Source organism: Eschrichtius robustus, chromosome 19 (assembly GCF_028021215.1).
Source record: "Eschrichtius robustus isolate mEscRob2 chromosome 19, mEscRob2.pri, whole genome shotgun sequence".
Taxonomy (NCBI): Eukaryota; Metazoa; Chordata; class Mammalia; order Artiodactyla; family Eschrichtiidae; genus Eschrichtius; species Eschrichtius robustus.
Genome location: NC_090842.1, coordinates 68,641,290 through 68,652,804, shown reverse-complemented (window position 1 = coordinate 68,652,804; position 11,515 = coordinate 68,641,290).

The following is an 11,515-nucleotide window of genomic DNA, read 5'->3' as shown; positions in this document are numbered from 1 at the left end:
ACATAAGACAATATTTTGTAACAAATAAATATTTGCAGGGCTGTTCTCAAGTGTCCAGCTCTCCAGCTCAGCATGGCAGAAGAGTGCATATGTAGTAATTCAGGTGTTTACCTCTCAAACACTGCTCCTCCCCTGCCACCCAATAACAACAACAAAAAACAACCAATAAACTGTCACAAGTTTGTCAGGAAAGAAAGAAGTCATAAATACATTTCTCTTCCTGTTACAGCTACTTCTTTTCTTCTTCCTCCCTTGTTTTTGTCTTTTAAATATTCCTGTGGTTGCTTTTTCAGTGTATACTAATGGTAGCGCTATAGCTGAAGATTTTTGAAATTGCACAATAGTCACTGGTTCTCTCTCCTTTATAAATTCTCAGGTGCAAAGTCCTAGGATGGGTCCATTTCCAGTATGACTCTTTAGATGACAATAAGTGATGATTAGCCTCAGAAGATTTTCTCACAGCAATGACACTTACACGGTTTCTCTTTGGTATAATTTCTCAGAGTAAGACGTCTCCTCTGGTCAGATGATTTTCCTTAGGAGTTACATTCGAAAGGTCTTTCCCCAGTATGAGTTCTCTGATATCACAATAAGTCCACTTGTGAAAGGCTTTCCCCCATCTCTTACGCTCATATGGTTTCTCCCCAGTATGAATACTTCGCGGCTTGGTGAGGGATGAACGAAGGCTGAAGGACTGTCCACATTCACTATATTCACGGGGTTTCTCCTCAGTGTGATGCTTCACGTGTTGAGTCAGGGAAGAGCTGTCGTGAAAGGCTCTCTGATATTCTTACACTCAAAGGGTTTTTGTCCATTGTGGATCCTATTAGGCCAGATAGAAAAGGGTGAATGAAGGCTTTTCCACATTCATTGCACTCAGGGATCCTCTCCTGTGAGAACCCTCACGTGATGAGTGAAAAAAACAGCTGTCGAAAAAGGTTTACCCACATACTTCGCACTCGAAGTGACTTTCTCTGGAGTGGGAAATATTATTTGGGACAAAAACAGACCTGACACAAGAGACTTTCCCACATTCTTTGCATTCATAAGGCTTCTCCTTAGTGTAAATCTGCTGTAGCTGCATGAGCTCTGACCTGCAGTTGAAGGCCTTCCCACAGTGGAAGCACTCACGTGGTTCTGCTAAGCATAAATCCTCATGAGTTGACCGAGGTCTGCCCTCTTGAGAAAGGCAGGTCAACGTTTGTTAAACCCTTTCCCACATTTCTTACACTTGCAGAGATTCCTCCCTGCGTAGATCATGGAAGCTTTACCTGGTCCATGTGAGTTCTGTTCATGACATGCATCTCCCGGAGGATTGCTCTAGTAAAACTCCTGAGTGCAGATTATCATCTGTCCTCACACCATTGTGTTCAGAGCTCATCCTCCGGAGGAAACTCTCCTTGTGGGAAACTGTCCCTGGGTTCTTCCTGCATTTCTAATGGCCCTCATTGTTTCCTGGTTTGCCCCCAACAGAGGGTCCAAGAGTCAAATGACCCTGGAGCAACATTCCCTCCACGAGGGCAGCTAAGAAGCTTTATGGCCTGAGGTTGTGCTTTCTGGCCTAACGAGAATCCAATACCCAAAAGGGCCTATTAGTGAGGACAGCAGAGAATAACCTCCCAACACTCCGGTGTGGCTTCTCCCCACTGTGAGGGGCCAGGTGCTGGCCAAGTCCAGAGCTGGCCAAGAAGTTCTTCCGACCCTCCCTGCAAGTGAAGGCCTTCTCTGATACACTGGATCTGCAGCGCTTCACAAACGAGGCCTGGCTTTTCCCTTCTGAAGACTCCACTCCGCTGCTTCTGCATCCAGTAAAGGTTTAAACTACACCAGAAGTCTCTCCTCCATGATTCACATGTTGGGAGTACGAGTGCTGCCCAGATGGTGTTCCCTGTGGCTCAGCCAGGTGCAAAAATGTCTTTCAAGACTGGGTCACACATGTCACAGGGGTGAGCCTTTTGGGTGGAAGGATGTGCCTTGGGAGTTCTCGTGTGTGACACTCTCGCAGAAACTCCCTGCTCAGAAGGTGCAGCCACACCCTCCACTCCACGCCAACAACCTGAAGGAAGATGAATGCTGGTGAAGTGCATGTTCAGTTGGTGGCAAATGCCATCCAGTAACAAATGTGTGTCTGAGATAACTGGCAACTAGTCTATGGGACTATGGGCATCACAGGGGACCCAGAATCAGGATGAGGAAGGGCTGCTGTGTGCTGTGGGCCTCTAAAGCTTAAAGAATGAAGGAAACCTTGCAGGAGAGGATACTAGGATGGGGTACAGTGTGAGCAGGAGAGGCATGCTCTCTGAATCACACCTTGCAAATGGTCTCCCAGCAAGGTTCCTGGTTCCTTGTGACAGGTGAGTGCTATGAAAAAGGGTCTAGCCAGGACCAGAAAAATCTGGCCAGATAGAACATTTAGTGTTCAAGGAAAATTTAAGGATATGTACACATCTTGTGACACGTTAAAAGAAACCCAGTGCTGTAGAGTGCCGCATGGAGCAGCAAGAGAAGAGCAGATAAGATGTGCTACTAGAAAGGGGGGTGGGACTAACAGGTACCTAAGGTCAGAGTAAAAGTGACAAATGAGCAAGGCATCAAAATTGGGGAAGGAAAAGTGGGATAAGGTTCACCACTGGTGTTGCCACCTAAACACTAGTAGATGCGGCACAAAGTGCTGGTATAAAGTGAAGCCAGCCCTGGGCTTCCCTGGTGGCGCAGTGGTTAAGAATCCGCCTGCCAATGAAGGGGACACAGGTTTGAGCCCTGGTCCGGGAAGATCCCACATGCCGCGGAGCAACTAAGCCCGTGCGCCACAACTACTGAGCCTGCGCTCTAGAGCCTGCGATCCACAACTACTGAGCCCACGTGCTGCAACTACTGAAGTCCGTGCTCCACAGCAAGAGAAGCCACCGCAAGGAGAAGCCCGTGCACCACAACAAAGAGTAGCCCCTGCTCGCCGCAGCAACGAAGACCCAACACAGCCAAAAATAAATAAAATAAATAAATTTATAAAAATATAAATAAATAAATAAATAATAAAATAAAATAAAGTGAAGCCAGCCCTGATTCCCGCACCTTCCGCTCACCAGGCCTAGGCCTCCTCCAGGTATTCTCTGCTGTGACTGGAGCCGCGTCTACCTTCTCAGGCACCCTGGGCTCCCCTCCGGCTCCAGCTGGGTGGCTCCATGAGACCTGGAAACTGCAAGTCCTAATGGGAAGGAAGAGCTGGTGAGTGGCCAGCACTGACCCAGGGAGACACTCTCTGCAGAGAAGATAATTAAATATTAAAAAAAGAATCTTGGAAGAGGGCTTACAGGAAGAGCTCAGTGTTCACCACAAGGAGTAACCATATCAGTGCCTGCAATTCCATGTCAGACCCTGGAAAATTAGAGGAAGGAGGCAGAACCTGGGCCAGGGATTTGGACAGACACCTAGCCAAGGACCGGCCAGGCCATCTGGAATCTCTGGGGCAGAGGGGCAGACTGCAAGACTTCTCACCCCCAATTCTTCATCTCAAAGCTTTGGGGCAGTACAGGTTGGGGCTGCTCTGGGCGAGGAGGCGGTGGTGCACATCGCCCAGCCCTGATACTCACACTACTTACCCCAGGGAACCAAGGAAAGAAGCTGTGCCACGACAGAACTGTGAGACAGAGAGAACTGCCCCTTGAGAAAAACAAAAGCCAGCCCAGGAAACTGGGAATCATGTCCTTGTTAACTCCCTCCTGCTGAGTGTTGGCTGGACCTAAAAATTACTTTCTAATGAATAGAATATGGCAAAAACGATGAGATGGCACTTGCGAGATTAGGTGATAAAAATACCAGTTTCTATCTTGGATGCTGTTTCTTGCTCATTATCTTGGATATCAGCTGCCTTGTTGTGACCTGCTTATGGAGAAGACAACATGGCAAGAAACTGTGGGAAGGCTCTGGCCAACAGCCAACAAGGAAATGACTAGTCTAACCAGTTGAGCTTACAGATCAGATGGCAGCCCTGGGCAGCTTGCCAGCAAGGTCATGAAAGACCCTGAGCTAGGGGTACCCAAGCAGGATATGCCTGATTCCTGACCGAAACCAACTGTGAGATAAATGTTTGTCTTTCCAATGCACTAAGCTTTGGAGTAATTTGCCATGTAGCAACACATAACTAAAACAGAGACTTACCCAGTGATGACACAAGTGCAAAGTTCTCCAGCATCACATCACGGTACAGGAGTCTCTGAGCTTCCTCAAGGAGCTCCCACTCCTCCCGGGAGAAGTACACGAACACATCCTCGAAGGTCACACAGCCCTGCCACGATGGGGACAGTTGAGCTCACGGACAACAGGACTCCCCAGTCTACCCACTCACCTAATCCCCCCACCCCGTCCCTCTCCTCCCCGGCCTCCCAGCTCAGAGGCGATACCAGACTTGGCACCACTAGTGCCTGCTCTCTCCTCACGTCCCTCTGATTACTGTGTCCAGCCCAGAGCAAAATCAGGCACGTGGGCAGACAAAATACTCTCTCAGCTGAGTATGGCATGACAGGCCTCAAACACTCTCCTGCCAGCCAGTCCTCCCGGTGTCATCCAGAGCCTACCCCCGAGGCACAACTACACTTAGTCTCAGCCTTCCCCCACAAGCTCCCAGGACTTGGGCCTTAAGGCTGTCCATTCACCCTCCTCCCCGGTCTCCCTGCCTCTTCCCTCACTTCCACAGTCTCCACTGTGCAGCCAGAGGAAAGCTTTCCAATGAATTATGTGTTAAATCACCTCCACCTTCTGTCCAAACTTTCAGAAGGGAGGTCTAGCTCCTCGGGCTGCCATTCCAGGCCAGACTTCTGCCCGGCTGCTCTGTTCCCTGATCACTCCCAACTCAGTCTCACCGAGTATTTGCACATGCACTAGGACACCGTTCTGATATTTACTCCCTTGGTTGCCAGTACAGGAACCTATGCATATAATCCTTGGCCTGAATTCTGTACCCTGCGCCACAAGGGACTCCCTCCAGAGACTCCACGACCAAGAACTGGGAGAAGGAAAGGCAAAGTCCCAGGACACCACCATCAGCTATCGCAAGGGGCGGGGACAATGAGGGTGTGGCCCTGGGTGACCCTCCACTCACCTGCGCCGGATTCATCAGTGCTGCCGCACCTGCCACCGCCAAGGGACCCAGTGGGCTGAATGGGGCCCTGAGAGGCGGGAGACCTGGGCGGGGTCACCTCGGGCTGCGTGTCGCACTCCGAACCTCGCTATGAAATGTCAAACGCCCGAAAGGCCCAGGCCGCCGCCTTCGGGGGCCCTGTCAACAGAGCGCATGAGAAGACCCGGGAAAACGTGAGGTCCCGTAAGGCCTGGCAAACACGAGGCGCAAAGTCGTCTGTCCCACGGACGGGGCCACAGTGTCACGGTGAAGGAGCCGGGGCTGGGGCCGTCACGGCTCGGACAAGGTGCGGAGATAGTCCCCGGCACCTCGCTCTCCTTCCCCGTCCGGCCCTAGAGATGCAGCCCCAGTGCAACGCTCGAGTCCACGTGGTCGCCGTCCAACCAGCACCAGCTCACGGACGGATGTTCTCCTGCGGCGAGACAGGAAGTCCCGCCCCGAAACCACAGGAAACGCCCCCTCTTGGGTCGTGATTGGCCCAGCGCTGGGGGCGGCACCTCTGGGGGCGGCAGCGCAGGTGGCATCCGCTTTTGGGTAATGTAGTTAACGCCCAGCCTGTGCCCACCCGCGTGCGCCATTTCCCTTCTCCATGGCGACGGCCCAGCGACACCGCGGGAAGAGACTGGGAAATAATTTAGCTCCAGGAATCCTAATACGGGGCGGGGCTTCGCTTCCTTTTAAAGAAAAGTGCCCAGATTTCCGTAGGCCTGGGGGAAATGCCCCGCCCTCCCTAATCGTGCCACCGCAGGACCTGGGAACCTGTTGGCAATGCAAGCTCTGGGGCCTCACCCAGACATAGAGAATCAGAAACCCTGGGGACGGGGCTCAGCACTCTCTGCTTTAAGGAATCCTGGTACCGCTCATTCAAGTTTAAGAACCATGGCTCTACTGCGACTACAATGGGAAATACTAAGTCCCTCATGGTTATTTACATAAAAAGTGCCTATCTCATAGTTCATGCTCAGTAAATAAGAACGATTATTATTACTGTCATTAGCATTAACATCACAATGCTTTCACGTACAGGGCTTGGGAGGATAAGTCAGGGATACCTCTTTGCAGGATCCTTGGCGTTATTTGTGAAAAAGCAATGATTCCTTGACTTGGCAAGTAGCCTCATAGGTATTGATTAAACGCTTTACATAAAAGCATACATTTGTATGTACTACTTGGCATATGCAATTATTTCTTAAAGAGCACCGCAGGAAGCTTTTTTTTTGGTTTTTGGTTTTTTGGTTTTTTTTGGCTATGCCGAGTGCCATGCAGGATCTTAGTTGCCCGACCAAGGATTGAACCCGAGCCCTCTGCAATGGAAGCGCAGAGTCCTAACCACTGGACCACCAGGGAAGTCCAGGAGGGCTTCTTAAAACTACAGGTAGGCATGATGCCCAAAGAGTTGCATCATTACAAATAAGGCCACATGATTCAGATCTTCAGAACATCAGGACTAACTGCCCTCAGGTCTAAGTGGAGAGTGGAGCTGATATGGTTTCATGTTTGTGACATAAGATGACATGTCATCTAGTTCACAGTAACTGGGGCCTCCCTCTCCCCCTCCTGTCCTCCCCTTGACCTTCAGGACAGGTAGACCCAGGTACAAATATGTTATCAGGAGATGGCCCAGCCTGAAGCTTAGAGGCTTTTCAGGTCATCAGGTCCTGTCCACATCAAAACACCATCAACCCATCTCCTGAACCTACAGCACGCAAGGGAGCACTAAATCCTGGGGAGATGTGAAATCTAGAACCACTGAGGAGATTCCCAGAATGGTGCACAAATGCAAGAACAGTTAAGACACACATTCACAATCAATTCTGCCTGTATTCAACTGGCCACATCTCATTCACATGGTCCCAAAGTTAACTGTAAAGAAAGTGGAGACACGCTGTCCTCCCAGGCATCCAGAAAGAGAAAATAGGGTTGTTAATCATCTAGTCAGTTTATGTCACAATCCATCAACCTGGTCACCAGATACATATTATTTCTCCAATGCATTCTACACTGTCATCCTTTTATTATTCCAACAACTCAAGACCCCATCTAATTACTGAGCCCATCTAACCGTTATAATTTCTAGGATGTGTTGTTCTTTGTATCAGGTTCAAGTACTGTTCCTTAACACCAGGAAACTATCAACACAAAATAAATCGTCTCCACTCACACCTAACATATAGTGGGGTCAGGGACATAGTGGAAGGACATGTGAAGGTGCTGAAGAAATAACCGCCAACATAGATTTCTATACTCAACAAAAGTGTTTTTCAAAACAGAGCACGAAATATGAGAAACATAATAGAAAACTAACCCACACAAAATGAATCCTAAGGTTACATTTAAGGCCAGAGGAAAACTGATCCCAGGTGAAAAGTCTGCAGTGACAGAAGGAATGAAGATCCAAGAGAAGGATGCACCTGTGAATCAATACAATTGATTCATTATCTGTGTAAAACATGAAAAACATCTCCTTGTTGAGAACAATAAAACTACCATGCTATACTCAATAATATCCCTTACATTGTGCAAAAGGAGGGTAATGGTATTAACTCTATACTTTTTTGTGTTAAAGACATTATAATTTTTAGTTTAAACATTAATAAAATAGGAGTATATACATTCCCAACTAAAAGCGAAGTTTAGAATGTAAATAATCTACACAAATTTTTAAAAGAATGTATATAAGACACAGAACTGAAGTAAAGATAAGCACACAACAGGAAGATGCATCACACAGGAAATGTATATGGAATAAATGTTTGAATTAGTAGTCAGTAGTTTTCAGTGGATTGAAAAATATCCAGCAATATTCAGTTTATAAGTCACAGTTCGAAGATATGTTACAGGAATAAAGCAAATAAAAATTTGGAAAATATATACCTTATAATTATTAAACAAAAACACAAAAATGTGTATTTGTATCTGAAAAATAGATATTAGGAAGAAAATAGCAGGAAGACATATTATACTTTAAAATTTGTATACAATTTTAAACAGCAATTCAATTTACATAAAACAATTTTACTATAAGAATAAAGAGTTAAATCTATAAACAAATTAGAATATTTTAATGTTATCTCAGTAATTAATTTTTATAAGGCAGGAATAACATTGGTTAGGTTCTATTAGGTTCATATACCAAGATGAATAAATCTGACCTAACAGATACATATAGAACTGCATACACCAAACGCAGGATGTTTGCTTTTTAGCACAAACTGAATATATGTAAAACTGACAATATATATAGGACCATAAAAAAAAAATCTCTAACTTGCATAGAATGTGATAAAACAGAGACTGAAATAAAACAGGACAGAGATTAGAAACAGAAGATGTGATTGAAAACATTTAAAGATGTGCTTGGAAATTAAGTTACAAAATACGAAATAACCCATGCCTGAAGGAAGCAAGGATAATCAAAACTGGAGAACATGTTTTTTGAAAATAATGACATCCCCAATGCCAATTTGATAGGGCTTTTATAAGCAGTATAATGGGCAGCAGTCCAGTAAGTTAGGAGAAATAGATGGGATCTGCCCTTATCTTGAGAATATGGGCTTGGGCTGGTCACCTGACTTCTCTGCACCTCAGTTTTCTAATCATTAAATTGAAGGGGTCTCCATGGTCCTTTAAAGTGTTCAAGCCCTATTATTTAAAGCATAATCTTGTTCTTAAATTATTATAGGATCTCCAACTTGAGACTTCACTTTACAATATTTGAGAACTAATGACATCCCTACATATTCTCATGAGATGCAATTAATAAATTACATTAAAAGGAATCTCCAGGCCCAAATGGTTTCACCAGAGAACTCTACCAAACATTTAGAGAAGAAATAAAACCAATTCTACAAAATCTCATCCAAGTTGGGGGCGATGGAGTCGGGGTGGGGGAACACTTCTTAGTTCATTTTGGGAGGCCAGTATTACTCAGATACCAATAACAGTACAAAAATAAATAAATAAAATATAGACTAATATGCTCATGATTTTACACATAAAATTTCTCAACAAAACACTGGCAAAAGGAATGTATGTATATATACACACACACACACACACACACACACACACACACACACATATATATCATTATATTCCATATTCCATGACTGCAGGGATTACTTTGCAGAAATACAAGGCTGGTTCAACATTCAAATCCAGTCAGACAATCCATCATATCAACAGGCTACAGAAGAAAAGTCATATGATCACATCAACTGAAGTAGAAAAGTCATCTGACAAAATTCAACACCTATTCATAATGAAAGCTCTTAGCAAATGAGAAGGGAAACCTTCCAAACTAGATAAAAAACATCTATATAAAAACCCACATTATCATCTTATTTAATGGTCAAGCAACACTGAACGCTTTCCCCTTAACATTAAGAACATGACAAGTGGGCTTCCCTGGTGGCGCACTAGTTAAGAATCCACCTGCTAATGCAGGAGACACGGGTTTGAGCCCTGGTCTGGGAAGATCCCACATGCCACAGAGCAATTAAGCCCATGTGCCACAACTACTGAGCCTGTGCTCTAGAGCCCGTGAGCCACAACTACTGAGCCCGTGTGCCACAACTACTGAAACCCGCATGCCTAGAGCCAGTGCTCCACAACAAGAGAAGCCACTACAATGAGAAGCCCGTGTACTGCAACGAAGAGTAGCCCCCGCTCGCCAGAACTAGGGAGAAGCCTGAGTGCAGCAATGAAGACCCAATGCAGCCAAAAATATACAAATTTATTTTAAAAAGAACAAGTGTGTGCTCTTTCACCATTTCTATTCAACATTGTACAGGAAATTCTAGCTAGTAGAACAAAGACAGGAAAAGGAAATAAAACGGATACACATAAGGAAGAAATAAGATATTCACTATTCACTGATAACATTGCTTATGAAGAAAATCCTGATGAATCTACCAAAAAAAAAAAAAAAAAACCGGCTAGAACTAATAACTGAGTCCAGCAAGGGCACAGGATACAAGGTCAACATATAAAAATTAATTATATTTCCCTATAACAGTAATGATAATGAGCAAACTGAAATGAAAAACTCAATACCACATATAATGACTCCAAGAAAAGGTGCATGGATAAAGATCTAACAAAATATGTTCAGGATCTGTAAGGTGAAAATTATAAAACACTAATGAAATAAGTCAAAGAACCTAAATAAATGGAGAGACATACCACGTTCATGGAATGGAAGACTCAACATAATAAAGATGCCACATCTCACCAAAATGATCCACAGATTAATGTAACATCCATAAAAAATCCCACAAGATGTTTTTAAAATATAGACAAGCACATGATAAAATTTATACAGAAAACCAAAGGAAAAATTGACATGGAAAACTAAATCAATTTTTAAAAATAAAGAAGATGGAATCACTTTACCCAATTTTAAGATTTAATGATAGCTACAGTATTCAAGATAATGTGGTATTAGCAGAGGTTTAAATACCCAGATCAACAGGATAATATAAAGAACTCAGAAATAGACCAAAATGAATATGCCCAACTGATTCTTTACTAAGTTCATTTCAATAGAGGCAGGACAGTCTTTTCCACAAATGGTACCAGAACAACTAAACATCCTGAAGCAAAAAACACAACCTAAACTTCACATGGTAATACAAAAATTAACTCAACATGAACTAGAGATTTAAATATAAAAGGTAAAACTATAAGACTTTTAGGAGAAAATATTCAGGACCTAGAGCTTGCTGAAGACTTCTTAGACAAGACATGAAAAGCAGGAAGAAGGGGCCTTCACAATAATGCCATGGATTAACGTAACAAAAATGACTTGGCCTACAATGGGAATACAAAACTAGACATGCGGTCATTTGAAAGGCCCTCAGGAGGGTTCAGAGTGAATACATGATTATTTTTATGTCTTTCTGTACAGTATATTTCTTAACATGAAGGAATACTATCACATGTTGCTCAAAAAAAACACCAAAAAACAAAAAATAAGCCAAAACTGCAAAGAAGGAATTTCAAAATACCCTGACAAAAGATACTAGTCATTAGTCATTATACTGGGACTAAGCCAATGGCAACAACTGTGGAACACACATGTACCTGCACCCACACATGCTCATTTCATCTGTTAAAATTCTAGTCACTTTACTTGACAGTGACTCTTCACACAATCTTTTGTAAGATTAAAAATGAGATTACCTCTCTGCATGTATCGTTATCCTTTAGCTTAATTTAGCTATGTGTTTCATTTTGTTCTGGCTCTAATTCGACCTCTAGAAAGTCACTGAGGTGGACCTGAAGAAGCCTCTCTAAGGAGGAATCAGAAGGAAGAACTGGGATTCATCTGGGAAGGTCGCACAGCTACACTGTCACTGTCACCCCACAGAAAAAAAA